General features: G+C 39.7%; 1 protein-coding gene across 4 annotated transcripts in view; it reads right to left on the bottom strand.

Moving 5' to 3' along the window:
- ITSN1 (intersectin 1) overlaps window positions 1-19,493 on the bottom strand; it is a 149,387-nt gene extending 129,894 nt beyond the window's left edge. For 2 of the 4 annotated variants that reach the window (XM_076353473.1, XM_076353492.1), the window contains exon 1: window positions 19,347-19,493. The gene's annotated coding sequence lies outside the window, so the exon portion shown is untranslated. Of the gene's footprint in view, window positions 1-18,442; window positions 18,534-19,346 lie in introns of all 4 variants that reach the window. The other 2 variants (XM_076353482.1, XM_076353501.1) reach the window with 2 other exon arrangements.
- Window positions 19,494-19,760: the final 267 nt, after the last annotated feature.

The raw sequence follows: 19,760 nt of genomic DNA, 5'->3' as shown, positions 1-19,760 counted from the left end.
TCAGACAACAGTACATATGGAGGATAAAGGATTCTCCTACATTGTCAAGAATGCAAAAGTTGCATAAAGCTTAAACAAGGAATTCAGTATGTTAAAGCTCAATTGCTAGAGGTAATGTCTCCTATTTAAAATATGCTTAAGAACACACTAACGAACTGAAGTAAAAAGGGCTTAACTGCGTAAGGCAGGGTATATCCCAAAGTAAGGTTTTTCTGTTTCCTTTTTCCATCAGGGTACCGATTCCCCTCCAAAATGCCTAGAATTTTCACAAAAGAGCAAAACCATTTCAGGTGTGCCCACAAGGCTATGCCGCTGATATATGCAATGGGATAAGGGAAAGAACAATGTTTTGCAAGATGAAATGGTAAATGGTAGATACATATATAAAAATTTTAAAAAAGCGTATTCCACATATAAATCCTATTTCTATATTAAACAGAATTATCAGTTGACTGCAAGTGTAGTTGAATGGCACAAAAAATTGTGTAAGGGCATGTGACAAGTTTCCTTTCCAGACGACAAGTGTGCTTTCTATCAGTTCCACATAAATCAGTCTCCTGCATCTCAACAACAATCGGAAAAGTTTCAATCCTTCGTTGGGGTAAAAGATTCTTCAAATGTTAAGATAGAAGGACAGGAATAATCCTGCTGAATACATTACCAGTGGTGGTAAGAAGTTCAGAGGCACCAACGAAATGATAAAAACAGACACACAAAAAAGGAAGGCTTTCCATATATTTCACTAGAGTTGAGGTACAAGTATTTATGCAGTACAGACTCCTTCAAAGCACACATACAGTGAGGTTAAGGTTTTCCTCACTACAAAAAGAGACAGGTAGAAGCAAGAGTTTATTGGAAGAATAGACAGATTTCAGCTTTAGTCATAACAAGCTGGATGTTGCAAACACTATTCCACAGCAGCACTTTCTAACTGCTAAGCAGCTGAGGGAGCGATGGGATCACTCAAATATGGTGTCGCCAAGTTCCAGGCTACAAACACTCTGCATTTCTGCCAAGGGTTGGGAATTATTTCAAGGCTATGCAAGAGAGAACCAGGACATGCACACAAACAAAGTCCAAGAGAAAAAACTAGATACAGAAGACACGACTTTTTTTTTTTAAAAGATACATACATCAAGCAGTTAGAAAAGAGGTGCTCATTCTCAGTATATAAATATTTATAGCTGATAAGATGGCTCCTCTGAAGAATGCAGGTTACAGGGGGAGGGCACCATATGCACAGGCATTTTTCATGCTTGTTCCGGAAAGCAGGCTACTTTGTTATGGTCCTTCTGTAAATGACCTTTAGAAGTCTGCATGGTTAATAATACTGAAGAGAGTAATTTCCCTGTACTGAAATGCCTTAATACCCCTTTCCAGGATAAAAATTCCTTTCCTTAAAGAGGGTAAGAACATTAACGTTATTGTTAGTGCTAATGGTTTATCTACTGTAAGTCACAAATCTGCAGCATGAGGAGGTTTATTTACTGTAGCTTACAAATTTCTCCCCTGTGGGTACTTCAAAAGTCATCTGTTTTTCAGTACCTAGTAATCAGGAAAATTTGTTAAAAGTCACATTATGGTTGTAGGGCTATCTTCGACTAGGAAAAAATCAAGTTGCAAAATTGTAATACAATGCTCTGATTTCCCAACATAATAGATGTAAAAAACCTTTCAAGTTTGATTCAAGCAGAAAGTGAAGACAGCTATGAAAACAAGCCACTGAACTCCTTAGAAACCCTCACATTTGCAAGTTTTTAACATGCTAACTATTAATCAGTACCCAACTACACATATAAGTACAGTTCTGCTGGTATGTAACAATATGATCCTTATTCACTGAAGTTGTGTGGTGGCAGCAGGTTGATTACTATGAAGAGACACCCTGAATTCTGCGTCCTCAAGAGACTTGTCTCCTCAGCAAAGGCAGGGACAGAAAAAAGTAAGTGAAGAGATGAAACATTTATATGGGGAGTAGTAAGGAAAGGTCACAGAGAGGAGGGCCAACAAAGACTGAAACAAGATAAGCCTGATAAAAGCGCAGGAAGGGCATGATGCTACAGTGGACTTCACGGTTCATCCACCTCATAGTTCAAACACAACTCATCCCATTCCTCCATCAAACTCCCACAGCTCTTACAGCGCTCATATAAAACCTCACAAAGATTAAGCTTGCCAAGTTGCACACTTTGAGAAGAGATCAAATACACTCAGAAGATGATGTTACACCCATCACCCAGCGATGACACAAAACAATGAACTGAAGACAGAACTTTGTTTTAGGATCTGGCTTGCCTAGAGATTAGTATATTTCTTCTTTAAAGTAGTCAATAGGATTGTAGGACCCCTTCTTTTTCATCTTCCCTCACAAGACAAGCCCTGAACAAGGTTCTTGTAGGACACAGATGTTGAAGAAGTGAAAGACTCCAGCCATCTTGTTAAATGCGTGAACTTCAAATTCCTACAGAAGTCATCAGCGCTACATCTCACCCAGACTGTTTTCTCTTGGTATGTTTGTTGCCATGAGCTTACTTTGGTTCACTGAAAGTTAGTGTCTGTCAAGACAAAGCCACGGTTTGCAGGGAATCAGAGGCGCCACCTCTAGTATGAATTTAAAAGGTTACCAAGTGAAATCCTGGGACTAAGTCAAGAAGTTTACATCATCTTCACTAAAATGAGAATTCCATGCCTAAAAATCTAATTCTATAAAAAGAGGAAATAACCACACTAAAAAAAGGAATCTGTAGTGTTTAAGTTACATCATTACAAAGGCTAAGAAGCTGTCTACCTTCTCTCCATTTTTAATCTTGCCATCAGTAACAACATAAGAGAAATTACAGAATGTTACTTCCCATGCTTTGTTAAAAATTACAGCTCAAGCTCCTGAAAAGCTGGTTAAACTTGTGCATCTTCAGCATATTATTCTCTCTTATGGTTTCAAGATTGACAGGATGAAAGACATACACTGATAGCGACCAATATACTGATATGCCTCCCAAACCAGAAAAATAAGTCTAGTCCTTAAGCTTAACCTCAAAACGGCTCCTTCCTTTCTATGCTGATTTCAAGTTCAGGATAAAGCATGCAGCCAAAGCTCAGAAAGATTCTGAAATAAACAGCTCAGATAAAATAGTTGTGTACACGTATGTAGTAAGATTGAAAAAACATTTGACTACATATAACAGAAGGGATGTTATACATATGCTACCATAGTGGAGATATTTTAGTGAATTTAGTTCTCCTGATGCAAAGGATGTTTCTCACTTGCAGCAGTTTTAATCTTTCTCAAATTTAAAAAAGTGAATTTAAGAAATTCTTCTGCCTTTTTGTAAGGCAGTTTTTTGCACTCCAGTTGACCAGGTTTGATCTCATCTTAAAATGGGACTTTATATATAGGATTCTCATTTTTTCTAGCTGTTTAGGTGACTGTAATCTACTAGTCTAATTTGACTAAGTAGTTCTCATAAGTCACTTGATTTCCAGCCCAGAGAGCACAATATCCGTGGCAGACATAGGCCATACCTAATTCAGTTATCACTTCCCACAAACTGAAAACAGTACCCTAGTAAGATTTCTTCTAAAAAAAACATATTAAGTAAGTAACATTAGTTTTTCAAGATGCTCCACTTTTTGGTCATTCAAACAGGCACTTAGTATTAATATAGCAATAAAATAATATTGCTAGGTACCAAAAATTGCTTGGAGAAAGACGAACCTCTTTTTATTGGAGGAACAGGAGCCCACCTAACTGTGCTAACAGGATCGCATCTGTAGGTCATGAATCCGGTTTATGTGTGTGTTTGTGTGTGTGTATATATATACACACACACACTTATACATGGGGGAAGAAATAGCAGAGATCTGTAGTTTAAGATTACAAATGACATTTACTTTCCATTACAAATATGTTAATATATCTTCATGCGAGAATGATAGCTATGAAAAGTTTGTACAATTTATAGCACAGAAGGAATACAAGTTTGCACAATTTATAGCTCACATTTGCAGTAGTGGATTAAAACCTGACAGCTAAAACGATTACAGTCTCCATTCATTCAGCCTACTCCAGAAGCGAGTGCAACTTTTAAAGTGCTTTCACTACTGAATCAGGATTACTTTATTTCTCGGTCTGGCTTGTTAAAAATAGGGGCAAGTTTACCTTGAAAATTGAGCCTTACGACTCCAACAGAAGATAGCTTGAGGGCCATTTACTGCAGCAGAGACATCATCAGAAGAGGCTTAGGGACAGCTGTGAAGGAAGCTTGGAAGAGCAGAGGCTAGCATAATTGGCAGTACATTCAGCAGTAATTTTTCAACTCACACTGGCTGGCTTCAGTACAGCACAGCATACTCTAAGAGTTGGCAACTGACAAGATTTTAAAAATAAACTCTGGATTCTAAAAATACATTTTACCTTCTGAGTTAAGACCCGAAAATGAAAACTGGCATTATAATGAAGCATCCACTCCTTCACCAATCATTGCAGCTAATACGTTACCTTCTAAAATGGCAAGCAAGATTTTCTTGTAGTCACTTGTCTGTAGGAGAAGTGTAGGCTAAAGATATTTTACATTAAAAACTAAGTTGTCAATATTTAGCTGTTAAAAAACCCCATGTACTGAAGCAGTTGCAATCAAACCTTCATCAGACAAAAAAGCCTTTCTCAAAAACTCAACAGTCTAGTTTTCAACTCTCCTGAAAAATACACATGGCATTTACAGGCGCTTGAAATGAAAGGCAAAAGACAAAATGAACATACTGGAAAGAAGAGTTGGCTACTTGCAGGGGAAAGAATCTGAACTTCTGCCTCAAAATTAACTCATCTCCCTTTGGGGAAAGAAAAAGGTAGTAATACTCAACCACCATTTGACATCAGAACAATGAATACATGTCTAATCAAGAACCAATGGAGGCACTAAATATGCCAAGTATGATATACAGCATTTTCTATTAGACATGTTCAGTTCCAAAGTTGTGAACAGTCATAACAGGTCCCGTGAAGCAGTAAATTATAAGTGTGGGACACAGCAAGAGTAAGATTGTTAAATTAACTTCCTCTGAAAAATCTAGTGACAATAACTAATTTTCCTAAAGCTACAGTATTATTTTCTATCACTTTTAAAGTTTCCAGAGCAGCACTAGCATAAATCTCATATATAAGTCAAATCAACTTTAGTTTCTCACATAAGTGAGCAAAAAAGTACCTATAGAGATGAACATGCCTCAGTTTTCATCTGCTTAAATACTGCTGCTGACAGTTTCAGAACCCAAGTAGTCAAAGTACTCCTTCAAATATACAGCTGTTTTAGTGCAACTTTTAAGGAGGAAATCCCAAATTATGCAAGAAAAAAATTCCAGTAAAAAAATGCCAGTTCATATGCTTACAGGAGAAAAAGGCAGCAGCAAGTAATCCTCAATAAAGCCCACCAGCAAGCATTGCCAAGAGATGCACTGACATTCTAGACTGAAGAGGCCATTTACCCACACGCTTTTTTTCTTTTTCCTTTTTCTTTTTAATTCTCCAACGAACAATGTCTATGACAACTGTTTCGAGCTACAGGAGTTCTACTATATGGCAACAGTTCTTGTTCTTACTTTAAGACCTGCTGAAAAATCTCACTAATTATTTTGACTACCAGTTCTTAAATGCCAAATACATGATGACAAATGAGAGAATAACACAAGTATCTTGGATATACATTTGTCTATGGCTCATTTAATCACTGCTTGTACAGCTGAGAATTGAAACGATTGAGGAGTGGGGAGAAAGTAAAAAACCAGCACCTCCAATTCCTTCGAGATACTAACTGTGCTGGTTTTGGCTGGGGTAGAGTTAATTTTCTTCATAGTAGCTCGTATGGAGCTCTGTTTTGGATTTGTGCTGAAAACAGTGTTGATAACACAGGGATGTTTGCGTTACTGCTGAGCAAGGCTTACACAGAGTCAAGGCCTTTTCTGCTTCTCACACCACCCCACCAGCGAGTAGGCTGGGCGTGCACAAGAAGTTGGGAGGGGACACGGCTGGGACAGCTGACCCCAACTGACCAAAGGGATATTTCACACTATATGATATCATGCTCAGCAATAAAACTAGGGAGAAGGTTGGCAGGGGGGCTGCTGCTCAAGGACTGGCTGGGCATCGGTCGGTTGGTGGTGAGCAATTGTTTTCATTTGCATCACTTGACTTTCCTGCGTTTTATTTTTGTTATATTCCTTTCCATTACAATTTATTATTATTTTTTTATTTCAATTATCAAACTGTTCTTATCTTAACCCATGAGTTTTCTCACTTTTACCCTTCCAATTCTCTCCCCCCATCCCGCTGGAGGGCAGAATGAGCAAGTGGTTGCATGGTGCTTAGTTGCCAGCTGGGGTTAAACCATGACACTAACAAAAGAGAAAGAACTTTCAATTAGACCCAGCTGACAAATCAGCATCTTCCAACCCTGCAATCATTACTTTAGCCTTTTGAAAAGTTCCTCTTGGTTTAACAGCCCAAAAATGAAGTCTTAACAGAGGCCTCAAGAAATCTGACTGCCAGCAGCCGGTACGTTGTCAAAGCATGCAGTGTTAAAAACCTCAGAGAACTGAAGGTACCAAGTGGAAGAATCAAGTTGAAATAGAGGCAAAGAATCTGGGTAACAGTGCAAACATTGAAGACAAACAAGAAAATGTAATACCTCAGCACAATGTGTACTATTTACTTGTTGGGAAATAGTAGGAAGAAACCTACTGTCTAACAACAATAGAAAAGACAAACTTTCTAGAAACAGGGATTGGTATGTCAGAGCTAAAGCTAGAAATGACAGCTGGTGGCCAACATCAGGCTACACAAACATAGTAAGTTTTCTGTTCTACTCATCTGTTCCCTTGTATTAACCTACTTTGAAATTTGCGTAGTCTTCCATGGGTCTTTCTGGGAAATTAATTCCATTACTGACAATTAAGAAAGCTATCACACTGCCTCTGAACTAAAACATTTAGAATATTAAGACAGAACTAAACATATACCTGCTTGAACATGCAAACAATATACAGGCATTATAACAGTACACATAGCTTATGCCAACCCTTGAGAGAAGGCCATTCTTAAAAAATTCTGAAGGGATACAAGATGAAGAGCATGAACCATTCTGACCATAGCCTATGTTTCAGGCTGATTTATTTCTGAATAATAAAAAAGCTTTGATTACATAGACAAATCCTTAAGATTTGATCTTCTAGAGGACTGCATGTGTCAATATAACTGAACCCTGGAAAAGATTCTCTCTGTGACACAATTGGTCTGCTTTGGAAAAAAGCAATTTCAGAGTATCAAGCCCCAGCGACATACCTAAATCATCTGTGAATTAAGCACTATGAAGAAAAAAAAAACCCAAAACAACAAAAAAACAGAAAACAACCCAAACCCAAAAGGCTTCGGGGGCAAGGGGGGGAATCATAGTTGTTCCAACTGGTATCTAACAGTCGCAAGAGAGATCTAATTTTGTTATTGGTTTTAGTGCAAAGTTAAGTGTTGCAGTCCTATAACAGAAACTCAGTTCAACCTCATTTTTTAAATGCTTATCTCTAGATTGGCATACCAACTGAACTGATACACAAAGATGCAAGAAGAAAAATGAGCCATTGCATTAAATGCTACAGCCTGGCCAAAAATATGAGTAACCAGATACTTAGTGCCAGAGGTCACAGCATCCACCAGCAGTACTACTCATGCAAGCCATTGAAAAACAGTAATAAAGAAGTCCCACAAAGAGGCACTAAGCCAGCATCACCCCAAGAGAGAAAGAACTTAACACATTTTTTCAGTTACCTTGCCAATAACCTCCCCACTGTATCCAACCCACTAAACATTAAAATCTGGAAGAGATATAATGATTCTATAGCAACCAGCTGCTGAGATATTTTTCAAACAGAATGAACTGAATACAACTGCCAAATACTTTCCCAACAAATTTAGCCTCCTAGTGGGAGGAGAAAAGTATGTTCACTGCTGTGATTCAAGATACAGTGCATATCTGAGGTCATTACAAAACTAGGGCAATTTAGAACAAATCAGATAACCAGGAATAGGTAAATAAACAGACACACAAATTGTAGGCATGCAAGTTGCTATTACTCTGCAAGGACAGACACAACAATCAAGAAGCCTCTCCTCTGGAGTAGCACTTCCGTGACACTTTTTTCCACACTGGTTACTCCCATCACCACATGACCAACAGGCCAACTTTATTAATACTTACATGTCCCCTGTAAGAGTCTATTAAGGAATCTTCTGGAGATTTAAAACAAACAGCCACATGAACATGTCAGCTCCACAGTGGTAGCTGCACACGTATGTAATTTGGGTTCTGTAAGCTCTCAAAAGAAAGCAGCAATTTGGTTGTCTCTGTGTTCAGATGCAACCACTCCTGCTATAAGTCTCCTGATGTGCGTATCCATAAAAAAGTTCAACCTCCCTACATATAGTACAGGGATAACAACTGAAGTCAGCAGGTAGATGTTTAAAATACCTTAGTTGAGACAGGCTCCCATTTTTCCTCTTTGGCTGATGTTGTTAACCTAGTGTTTTTCCGTCTCTCTTCCTCAGCTGTAAAGCATGGCTCATCGTAAGTATCTAAGCTACTCCAGAAAAGTACCTGAGGACTGTCAGAAAATCCAAGCGCTTCCTCTTGTACGTGGCCTGGTACAGAACTAGAAACTGCTGCTGCCACCTTAAAAACAATAATCAGAGCAAACTAAGTTTGAAAACCTGCATACTAGTGTATCTGCACTATTTGTAGCCTTCTGTCCTTTTCTTGCCCCTTATATTTACTGTCTTTTTAAACCTCTCTAGCTACAAAGTATCTCAGGTGGAGAGTAATTGCATGCATTGTTCTCTCTGGAGTACTCAATTAACTTTTTTTTTTTTAAGTTTATTTATTTCTCCCTTCCCCCTCCCCTTTTTTTTTTCCTTTTTGAAGCTGGGAAAGGATAGTAAAGCACAATAAACCTCCACACAAAAGGAAATTTCACAAGAATTTCAATATGCAGGCTTCCTAGGTTTCATTTCAGTGCACAAAGTTTAGCTAGCTGAGTCAGCTTTCTTGATTCATAATGCTTGCAGATTTTTGAGGGTTTGTTTGTTTTGTTTTAAATAAGAGGACTAAATTTCTGTCACTGTTTTGAACTTCCCAAGCAGAATGCCTAATTTTGATTTTGAAGATCACCATTTAAGAGATGCAGTATGATTATATTCCCTACATACACTCAGGAAAGCTATTTTAATGTAGTTGTTGCCCTGCCCCAACTAGCCTGTACCTTGCCTTTCCTAACAAACCCCAGGTGGTTTAATTCAGGATTGGATGAAGGTAATCCAGGAAAAGCAGGAACTTTTTGCCATAACAAATTCCAGAAACTCTAGGAATTAAGCAACTCCAGCAGGGAATCCTGTTTTCCTTGGAGCTACAGTGTAACATTTTCCTGCTCCAAGCAGGTAGAGCAGGAAGAAAATGCAAAATTATTTCTGAAGCTTCATGCAATTTCTGATCACAGAAACTTTATCATCTATCAAAACCACCAAAGGAGGAATCCTCCCTCTCACTTATACAAAAGTCCTTAAAACTCCATGAAAAAAAAAACAACACACAATAGGCAGAAGGTTTATTATTCAGCTATCAATGGAGCCTACCAAGTATCCAGAAACAACTACCAGCTGAAAAGACTACAGTCTTTCAGTCTGTTGAAATTTCAGCTAACATGTCATCCCTGGAACACATTCAATTCCTCAAGCCAGCAACTAATAACAGCCAAAAACACCGAAAGGTCAAAGCTCCATTTCTCTTATCCCTGCCTCTGAGCAAATGGTGAGACCAGGAAGAAAAAAAGAAAAACAATTCTACATATTCCTACTTTTTAGTCCTACAGTTCTCCTTTCGCAGTAAGGACTCCGAAGCCTGTATCAAGACACAAGCAGGAGCAGAGTGAAACTAGCCCAGATCCTACCAGTTTGTCACCTGCCCATGAAATTCTGAATTGTAATACTGAAACCTAAAGTTTTCTGTTGTAGTTTGACAAAAGAAACAAGCAACAGCATAAACAAATGGTGGTGCCTAAATACTCAGAGATACCACATCACATCAAATTTAGTCTTTGCTGTGCAAAGACCGTGTTCAAATTAAGAGTTAGACTGTAGGATCAGCTGATGTTCACATCGAAAAGGCTTGCCTTCAGCATTTTTGTTTGTTTTGGTCTTGTTTCTTTTAAAGAAAGGTTTTATCAAATGTTTTCAAACTCTTCTATTTTTCTCCCACAACAACAGTAGCTGTAATCTGGGGGCATTAAGATGATCTGATGCTAAGATGGTTAGTCTCAGACACACACACAAAAAAATACTGTGTTGCTTTTGTTAATCCAATACTCCTTTATTTTTTTCTTATTCACACAGCATGTCAAACACTACCACTTGGTTCTGGACAATAGGCTTCCAATGCAAATTTAGCTTTTAAATTCCATTTAACCGCCCACACAAATGCTGTCACTAACTAGTCCACAGTCTTCACCAGGATCTTCCCCATAACATCACCTGAAAAGTCTTAGGTAACACAAAGAGATTAAAATAAAACTTTGCCAAATTTCCTAAGACAGAAGAAGAAAAGGAGCAAGCACCGAAGTATCAAGATCTTACATAAGTTTGTAGAACACATCAGGTAAGTTCACGCAGGGTTTGGTGGTGGTTTGGGGTTTGTTTTTTTTTTTTTTATTTCGAAGACAGCTTTACTTAGGGAGACTTCTGGATTATTACATAAGGACTCATGGTTTTGTTTGTAAGTTCTAAAACAACAGCAGATTAAACTCTTTGGGTTAAATTCACCCAACGAGTTAATACAAATAAGCTAATTTTTTAAAAGTCATACAACAGCATTTGTCAGCAGTTCAGAATAACATTGAGTACTTCACTCAAAAGGATGCATCTTTTTCCCTTCTCAAAAAAAAAGAAACCACAAAGCAAAATTGTTTGGCTTGCATCATCTACAGACAATGCAAGTTTTAAGCAATCCTCTCAGCATTAGATGTTGAGCTTAAATAATAGCACCAAATGTACATTTGCAACACATTTAAGGAATCAATCCATTGCTGCCTTTGACGTGTTAAAGTCAGCACTGCATCTGGAGTATTTCATATTTCTGTTTCACAAGAACGGATTCCAGTTATTGTGCAGAGCTATGTGACTTACGGTTCATCCATAACTTCTGATTGTGCAAAAAGGATGACTGATGAATCAAAAAAGCATGAAACTGTAAAAGTGAAAATGCTGCACAAGCCTTAACTCCATTCAAATTATTCTGATAAGAACTGTGGTAATGAAGCATGTTCTGAGCATGGATAACACCCTTAGCAGCTTCCTATCAGCAAGCCTAGTTCAGAGACCATAAAAGCATAATAGTGGGAGGAACCCACTATTAGAGTGGGAGGATACAACTGTTTTAGTTCCACGTTGACTACAAGATCTCTTCTGAAGTCCAATATCAACCTCTTTGTACCACTAATGCCATCTGAAGGGCTCTTAGCAAACAGGAATTTTCAACACTAAGACAGACTTATTGATACCACTGACTCCTGACCACAGCCAGTCAGAGCTTATCAGTAATGCCAACTTTACATCTAGTCAGGTGCTACACCACACAAAAAATGAAATGCCTTCGCCTTCTTCCTCTGCCCATGTCATCATAGAGTTTGGCAACATTTCCTTGAAGCAATACCATTTTTCAGCAGACACTATCTACAAGACAAGCTTAATTTCTCTCATATTTCTTAAAATTAGCATATTAAGTTTGATAGGAGGCTGCTATTTGTTCTTTTATGAGCATTTATATTGCTTACTATGGTTTTAAGTAGAGTAAGTACAGAACAGCAGAACATGCAGAGACTTCTAAGCTGGATAATGGATGGTTTCAAACTTTGTCATTAAACACCTCCAAAATCCATGATGTCCGGCCGTGAATTTAAGTATAGATGACCTTGCCATGTGAAAACATATTTTAACACTTCTATGTTTTGAACTTTTCCTCTGAATTTAAGTTTTACAATCTGGAATTAAAAAAGAGTCAACTGTAAGGAACAGTTGGAAAAGAATGGGGGGGGAAGCCTTGTTACATGTCTAGTTTTTACATTTAGTACTTGCCCAAATACCTACAGCAACTTAATTCCACACTACTTGATTCTAACAAAAAATTCTTCCTTCTTCTCTTTGTTGTTTATTATGCTGTTTTGCAATTTGAGTACATGCTGCAGAACAGAGGTATTAAAATGGAATGCTTCTTTGTGAGAAAATTTTAAAACTATTTTGGGTAGCTCTACAAACTATTTCCAGTAGTTTACACAATCTTTCCTTGTTGGGATTGGCTCTTACAAACATCAACAGAACAAAATCAACGAACATCGAAATACAAAGCTTAAGTGAGGAAGAACACCTGCCAGCCTTCAGATAATGCTGAAATACATAGGATCATTAAAGTGAAGAAATACAGACACAAGAGGAAAAAAGAACAGATAAGAAGAATGTTGACCAGTGAAGGCAAGGAGCTAGGAAAGCAAGCATTGCAGTAGCACAGGCAGTAGATGCACCGAAGGACCAGGTCAGAGAACTGCTATCTAAACAAAGCCAAATTATACTGGATGCCCATGCAAAAACAACCAACCAACCAAGAAAAATCCCCGAGTATAACAGGAGCCTATCTGTCTGCCTGAGAAAAACAGAGAAACAAGTTTATCCAACTCGGACTCACACATGATCCAAAGAAAAAATATCAGTATTTTCGTGCAAGAATTTAAACTATTACACCATCTCCTTTGCTACATGATCAGATTACTGGCATTCTGTTACAAAACAGAACTCTGAAGTTGTCAGCTTTAGTTCATGATTCTCTGTAAGAAAGAAAGAATCTTACTTCCACAAAATACCCTGAAGATTTATGGAAGTTACTGGAACCTTACACTGGATAATTGAGCTTCTGTCTAAACTGCCTCACCACAAACACAGGAATCCGTAGAGAATCTGTACACGGCTGAAGGCCACATACCTGCAAGGAACTCTTCACAGGTGCATCTATATATTGCAACAGATTCTCTTCAACTGCCGGCTTTGTATGGGTACAAGCACGTGTTCATACAGAACAGCTTGCAGGATGAGGGATTAACAACGTGAAGCTAATGTCTAAACATAGTGTAATATAACTGGAACTAGGCAATTGAATAGATCTGCTCACCTTTATCTTCTTTCATTGCAAGACTGGCAGAAAAAAATAACACTGAAGTTTTGACCAATCCTGCCATGACCTATTAAAAAACTTACTTTAAAAAAGTGTTAAATATTGCACCTTACAATTTACAGGGCAGTCCATATTCTTGTGCTTGTTAATTTGAAATTGTAATATAAAGCTAGAGTACATGAAAAATGTATTTTTACAGTTACTAATAAGAGGCTTTTTTTAAATAGAGGTGGTGACCTCAAAACACAAAATTAGCTCGATGGTATCTTCAATTTTCAGATCAGTCATATGAACACTTAATATACAAGCACTAAGTTTCCAAAACACAACTATAGGTATTAAATTGTAACATAATATGAAGATAGCCATCACTGATAAGCATCTGAGTGTCCCTGCATAAACTCACCTTGACTTTTGAAAGTTAGATATGCAGCTGACTTTACACAGCTTCTTCAGTTAAACGGACACCCAAGACTGTTCTATTCTGTATGGGAACACTAGTCAATACTGGACTTCTCCTTTACAGTTCAATTGTATATTTCGCAGGATAAGCATTATTTAGAAAACAATAGATACTTTTTTTCTTTTTCCCCCAAGATGGGTGGTTGCTCTTTCTTAAACATACAACTAGACATCATTTTAATATTTTTCTCATATACTGTTTCTAGGTACTCACACTGAGAGATTTAAAAGTACTATCAGACATGAATAAAAGTTCTTGTTTCTCCAATGCAACTCTGATATAGGTACCTTTGGATCTTAGCAGGCCTGCAGAATCACAGAAGGAATGCAACAATTTGATTTGCATGTTACATTTCTTGACAAATTACTTTGTAACATGTTGCAAAACTGTAATTGATTGCTTAAAACAATTTCTGTCTCATTTAAGAGTTAGCATACAGTCTTTACCTCAAAATCTTAATATGGTTCTACAGATGTCTCTGATTACAAAGCAAGGAAAAAGCTGAGGAAAGCTGCCTGCTGGTAAGCTGTGGCATGATGGTCTTCAAACCCGAATAAAGTTATCAGTACAGAAACTCTGGCTGTCAAATTTGAGAAACTAGAAATCTGTGCTCTACATTACTTGCCACTCAGTATCTTCAGTAAGCACTCAAACATACAGCTTTAATTTTCATACAGAATTGTTTATTTTAGTCCTTTAAGCCTTAAAAATTCTGTTGAAGAAACCTGTGGGCAGTTAATACAATGAAGGTGATTTAGTTACTGTATAACACAGTGTTCAGTAAAAACACATACAAATCATAACACCAAACAGTCGCAGAAATTGACTGCTTCTTTCTTCAAAAAGCAGGAGACCAGAACAAGATAAAAACTGCAGTTAACTGTCAAGGATGCTGGTAAAGCCAGACTACCTGCTCACAGCACGCATGACTCTAGCTGAAAGCTTCTACTATGAAGTATATATTCCATTAAAAACTTCACTTTCCATTGCTTTATTCTCAGTTGTACAGTCTGGGAATTACCTTTGGAAAACATCTTTAGAAAGTATCGCTAAAAGATAAGTAGCTAACTAGTAAACTTCCAAAGATACTACTTTAGATATATTATGTGTGGTTTGAGTTAGAAGTTTTCTAAATGCTGTAAGTCAGTCCTCATATATAGCTCATGAATGATTTCATAGGTATATTTAACTGTTGTAAATATTATTTACAATTATGTATGAAAGTACAGAAAGCAATGTGCTACAAAGGAGTTTCATTATGAATCCTCTAGAGAAGTCCCAACTATTTCAGGTGGCTCTCCGTGAACACTCTTTCAGAAACCATAGATTTAAACCCAGGTGTTCTCTGTATTTTGGAAGTATATCAATAAATGCACAATTTGTAGATAATAGTTAGATGGAGCAAGTAAAACTGTATCTTGAAATGATGCAAAGATGAACCACTGTCCAGTCATTTACAGCAGATTAGTCATCCTTGGGTCTAGATCCTGAAAAGATACTTAGGTAGAGAATCCCCATGGAAATTAGAAGGAGCTACCCATCAAAATACAAAGGAAAATCTGAACTCTTGAGACAACAAGTCTTCAGTGAAATTATTTTAATATTATTACTAGGGCTTGCTATTCTATAATATTAGTACTAATATATTTATCTATAATAGTAGAACATACCATCAAGCCCATGATTTTCAAGGATTGCCATCGCACAAAAACTTACTCTTATAAATCCTTAGTATTTAGATTTCAACTGTCAAAACTGTGGTCACCACAAATATCCTGTGGGCACACACAACTATGAGAGACAGAGCGAGGGAAGGGAGATTGAGAACTATTGTGAAAGAGAAATATACAGCAGAGATTTAGGTTTCAGGCAATTAATAATATGATTATTTCAAAATTCCAGACACATTTTACACACACAATGCTTGTGAAAAGTTGATTTTACAGAGAAAAGGAAAGATGACCACTGAAATGACACTAGCACTAATTAGTTCAATTACCTTAGAAACAACACATGAAAAAGGAAAATGTAATATCCAACATATGTAAGTTTAATACATTTCCTAAGAGAAAACCAAACCAAGTATGTACTATGTAATTTATTTTTTTCTGCATTTTGACCGATTGCAATGAAGGGAATGTTGTAAAAATGCACCTTTTGCATGAGAAAAAAAAGAAAAAAAAAAACCAAACACCTTTCTGGGGAAGACAGAGGATACCTCTCTTCACTCCTCTCCACACAAAATTATTTAATGCCCATTAATTTTCTGTTCTGGCCAAGAAGTTAATCCTCTGACACTCTGAAGTAGGTAGACAAATTCCAGTTTCAGTTGTAGAAAAGCATTTAAGACCAGTAATCAGAAACTAATCTCTCCTATACAAACGGTGCATGGTCTAACAAGACCTTGACCACCTCTACCCCGTCCACACACACACAGCTATCTAGAGGGATTCGTTCTGGACAGGTGGATTAACTAGACATCTACACGTACACCCCAAAACTATACAATTTTTTTTTGTTGTATGAAGGATTGGCAAGTACAGTCACAAATACTGCAATCTGCACTTAAAATATCAAGACATACCTACAATAACAACGCCACCCAAAAATCATCAGTGGAATCTGTTACATTCTTTTTTAATTTTAGAAGGTGTACTCTTAAAAAGAGGGTAACTACTTTTGCCACATATCACATAGAAATTTTAGCACCTCACAGTAAAGTTTTATGTGCACAAGTAATTTATCGTTAGATCTCAGACTGGACCAAATTTCTAATTGTCTACCACACCATCCAATTTCATGCTACACAAGTAAAAACAATACCAACTTACTGTGTAGGGGGCATTTCAAGTTCAGCAGCTGTATTAAATACAATAGCAACGAGCATTCAAAGTTTCTAGCAGACAACAGGAGCAGAAGCAATCTTTGGTTTATTTTTACAGTAAAAAAAAAAAATTCTGATCTCTTCGGTTCCATGCAAGTTAACTGCATGGGGGTTAGCCACCCCCACCTGAAATGTGTACTACAAACAATTCTTTCTGCTTATGATTTATTCTACTCTATTACTAAAGACAGCATGAACAAATGTTCATAGTTGATAACTCTCCATGATGATCTTCTCCCCATTCCTCAAGCCATTGCTGACACTTTCCTTAACTTTTTTATTTCTCTTTTTATTCTACAAATGAAACTCTTATATTCCTATTTTCCCTGATGTTATCCTACTAAAAACTAAAATTACAATCTATGATTACAGTACAAAGATAGACCAGAAAAGGCTATTCAACATCATCATTTAGAATGATTTAATTGCTAGATTCACATCCTTTCCTGAATCCAAATCCATTCTAATTGCATGATTAGAGGTATTAAGGAAAGGGCATGCAGACTTTCCACCAAACAGCTAACAGCAGCAAGAGACAGAACAGGTACTGCAGGTCATTGGTTTATTTTGAGATACCAATTCTTATTTTACTGTTTCTAAGCAGTTATTCCACTGAACCAGGATATAAAGGAAAATTATCAAGAAAACACAGCTACTCTGAGAAGGATCTTATCTGGAATGAAAGACAGTGGGATATTATAGAGGGAACACTAGAACTGAAGGAATTAAGTGTGGTTTGTGAAGCAGCAAGTGCGAAGAACAGCCCACTCAGCTCACATGAAGTTTGAGGCTAATACACTGGAGAAACTGTTCATCTGTACGAAACATGACCCCTGTAAAGCTGCCAAAATCAGTGAGAGCATACAAGTGCTAATCACGCAAGCTAAAATGGCTCAAGCCGCTTTGACTTACACGCACGCCTAAACATAGATGGCTGCATATCCTAAATTGTAAGTTAACAAAAAGAATGCAGCTGTTTTCTTTACCTGTACTTCTGTATGCAATCAGTACACCTCCTCATCATCCACAAGCAAGTACACTCCTGTACTTGGAAATCTGAATACAGCTGACATGCAAGATGACTCCTTCCATACCTCACCCCCTCAAGCAGGGCTTTGGAGATGCAGTGTGAGCATTTTAAAACAGAAGGAATTCAGTAATCAATTCACTGGTATGTTAAAAAGTATACTGTATAAAAACATCACCTGGTCATACTCATCGAGGGGAGTTACTGGCGACTGGAACAAAAAGGTGAAAGAAAGAAAGAAGGAAAGAAAGAAAGAAAGGTTGTCTAACACAGTGTGGAGTAACACTGCACAGTCTAACACTCTCCAGAGTCATCAGTACCTAAATACACAGTTTGGCTTTTTGATTTAGGAAAAACCACACACATTTGGAGGTTGACTTCAAATATTTTGTCAAAATACATAGCTATTACCTTAAATATATATTGCCATACAAGCTCTAAACAAAAAGCATACCTTAGAACTGGGGCATGGGAAGAGGTAGAGGAAAACAGAGTGTTTCTTGCTTTAATGAGTACCACACTATCACATCTGGAACGCTAGTTATTTTACCGACAAGAGTTATTTACTAAACAATACTCTCTTACTTTAATGATGTATGGAAGTGTTTTCCCTATCATGACGTTCACGCCCCACAGAAAGGCAGAGTTCACAGAAAATACTGTTTTCTAAAAGCAAAAACCACTTTTTTCCAAAAAAAAAAAAAAAAAAAAAAAGCAGCTGAATCAGAACAAAAGATGTCCACAGGAAATATTATCCACAAAGTTGTCTGCTAATCCGAGGCAAACAGAAATGAAGGGACAAAAACCCGACCATGTACCGGTTTCCTTTTCCTGACGCCCTGACAACAGTCCTTCGTTCAATTGGTCGTGTGCCCTTTCCAAGCCGTAAGGGATGGCATTCCTCCTCCACTTCGCACCAGGGCGGACCGTGTGCGTCGAAGGGGCAGGGAGCAAAGAGGACGGAGGCAGCAGATATAATCGTTATTTAACGCGCTAAAGGGAAACCCGCTAGCCGCAGCCGCACAACCCGCCCCTTGCATTCCACGTCCGAGATCCCCCGGAGGACACGGGTGGCCGGGACACGGCTCCCTCCGGGAGCGATGGCTGTCTTGTGACGGCGAGGGCTGTGCTATCGCCGAGCCAGCGCGCACGAAGCGGGGCGCTCCCCCCGCCGCATTGCCCCGCTTTCCTCCCCACCCGCAAAACCGTAGCTGCGAAAACGGCACCCGCGAAACCCACCCCGATGAGGTACCAATAAAAATTGAAAGAATAATAGTAAAAAAAGGCCAGCCCGAGGAAGGCAAGCAGCGGCGCCCGCCCTAGCGCGCAGCAGCCGGCGCCGGACCCGCACGGGGGGCGCAACCCGCGGGCGCCCACCTCACGGCTCCGCGCCTCCCCCCCCCCCCGGCCGCCCACACCGGCGACGACCACGGCACTGAGGGAGGTGAGGAGGAGCAGGGCGCCTCGCTCCGTGCAGGGCACCCGGCGCCTGTCAGCGGGCGCGGGCACCGGGACACGCCCGGCCGCCGGCACCGTGCGGAGGCGGGGGGCGGCAGAGGCAGCGCGGGGCAGAGGCGCCGCCGCTGCCCCCCCGCCGCGGGTGCGCGCCGGGCGCCGCCGGCCTGGGGTGAACCGTCGCCCCTCCCAGTGAGGGTCCCCCCCTCCTCCTCCTCCTCCTCCTCCTCCTCCTCCTCGTCCCCTCCCGCCGCCGCTGGGCAGTACCTCATATCTGCGCGGGCCGGGGGGCCCTACTCACACCCATGGCGACGGCGGGGGGGATGGAGGAGCCGAAGCGGCGTCCGCCACCGCCTCCGCCAGACGCACCATCCCCTCCCGCTGCCTCCTCAGCCACCGTCTGGCGGGCGGCGGGGGGAGGAGCCCTGGCTCGCGCTCGCCCTCACAGCCGCCGTACTGACGCGCGGCCGCAGCCTCCCTCCCGCCCCCCGAGCAACGGGCAGGCGAGTGCCGCCAATCAGAGACCGGGAGCGCCGCAGGGAGCCGGCCTCCTCCGGCCAATCCGGGCTCCGCCAGGCCCGCTCTTGCGCCGAGAGGGTCAGCGCGCAGGGAGCGGAGCCGGGGGGAGGGGGGCGGCCGGGCTCCCTCCTCACCTCCAGCGGGACGCGCCTGCGGGGGCGG

This window comes from Aptenodytes patagonicus, chromosome 1 (genome assembly GCF_965638725.1).
Source record: "Aptenodytes patagonicus chromosome 1, bAptPat1.pri.cur, whole genome shotgun sequence".
Classification (NCBI taxonomy): domain Eukaryota; kingdom Metazoa; phylum Chordata; class Aves; order Sphenisciformes; family Spheniscidae; genus Aptenodytes; species Aptenodytes patagonicus.
Note: the sequence above shows the minus strand (reverse complement) of the source record. Positions and strands in the feature narration are given on the sequence as shown.